Source organism: Hemitrygon akajei, chromosome 10 (genome assembly GCF_048418815.1).
Source record: "Hemitrygon akajei chromosome 10, sHemAka1.3, whole genome shotgun sequence".
NCBI lineage: Eukaryota > Metazoa > Chordata > Chondrichthyes > Myliobatiformes > Dasyatidae > Hemitrygon > Hemitrygon akajei.
In genome coordinates this window covers 39,537,342-39,539,306 of record NC_133133.1, presented here as the reverse complement: position 1 = coordinate 39,539,306, position 1,965 = coordinate 39,537,342, and positions in this window count along the sequence as shown.

Here is a 1,965-nt window from a genome sequence, read left to right as displayed (position 1 = left end):
TACTATACTGACGTAATATCCCCAATCACACAGTCAGTACCCTCAATACTCTACTGACGTTCCATCCCCAATCACACAGTCATTTCCCTAAATACTATACTGACGTTCCTTCCCCAGTCACACAGTCAGTTCCCTCAATGCTATACTGATGTTCCATCCCCAATCACACAGTCAGTTCCCTCAATACTATACTGACGTTCCATCCCGAATCACTCCGTCAGTTCCCTCAATAATATACTGACATTCCATCCTCAATCACACAGTCAGTTCGCTCAATACTATACTGACGTTCCATCCCCAATCACACAGTCAGTTCTCACAATACTATACTGACGTGCCATCCCCAATCACACAGTCAGTTCCCTCAATCCTGTACTGACTTAACATCCCCAATTCCTCAGTCAATTCCCTCAATACTATACTGACATTCCATCCCCAATCACACAGTCAGTTCCCTCAATACTATACTGACATTCCATCCCCAATCACACAGTCATTTCCCTAAATACTATACTGACGTTCCATCCCCAATCACACAGTTCCCTCAATACTATACTGATGTTCCATCCCCAATCACACAATTAGTTCCCTCAATACTATACAGACGTTCCATCCCCAATCACACAGCCAGTTCCCTCAATACTATACTGACGTTCCATCCCCAATCACACAGTAAGTTCCCTCAATACTATACTGACGTTCCATCCCCAATCATTCCGTCAGTTAACTCAATACTATACTGATGTTCCATCCCCAAACACACAGCCAGTTCCCTCAATACTATACTGACTTTCCATCCCCAATCATTCTGTCAGTTAACTCAATACTATACTGACATTCCATCCCCAATCACTCCGTCAGTTCCCTCAATACTATACTGACGTTCCATCCGGAATCACACATTCAGTTCCCTCAATACTATAGTGACGTTCCATTCCCAATCACACAGTCGGTTCCCTCAATACTATAATGACGTTCCATCCCCAATAACACAGTCAGTTCCCTCATTACTGTACTGACGTAACATCCCCAATCACACAGTCAGTTCCCTCAATACTATACTGACGTCCCATTCCCAATCACACAGTCAGTTCCCTCAATACTATACTGACGTTCCATCCCCAATCACACAGTCAGTTCCCTCAATACTGTACTGACGTTCCTTCCCCAGTCACACAGTCAGTTCCCTCAATGCTATACTGATGTTCCATCCCCAATCACACAGTCAGTTCCCTCAATACTATACTGATGTTCCATCTCCTATCACACAGTCAGTTCCCTCAATACTGTACTGACGTTCCATCCCCAATCAGTGTCAGTTCCCTCAATACTATACTGACGTTCCATCCCCAATCACACAGTCAGTTCCCTGAATACTACACTGATGTTCCTTTCCCAATCACACAGTTCCCTCAATACTATACTGACGTTCCATCCCCAATCACTCCGTCAGTTCCGTCAATACTATACTGACATTCCATCCTCAATCACACAGTCCGTTTCCTCAATACTGTACTGACATTCCATCCCCAATCACAGAGTCAGTTCGCTCAATACTATACTGACGATCCATCCCCAATCACACAGTCAGTTCCCTCAATACTACACTGACGTTCCATCCCCAAACACACAGCCAGTTCCCTCAATACTATACTGACGTTCCATCCCGAATCACACAGTCAGTTCCCGCAATACTGTACTGAGGTAACATCCCCAATCACTCCGTCAGTTCCCTCAATACTATACTGACGTTCCATCCCCAATCACACAGTCAATTCCCTCAATACTGTACTGACGTAACATCCCCAATCACACCGTCAGTTCGCTCAATACTGTACTGACGTTCCATCCCCAATCAGAGTCAGTTCCCTGAATACTATACTGACGTTCCATCCCCAATCACACAGTCAGTTCCCTGAATACTATACTGATGTTCCTTTCCCAATCACACAGTTCCCTCAATAC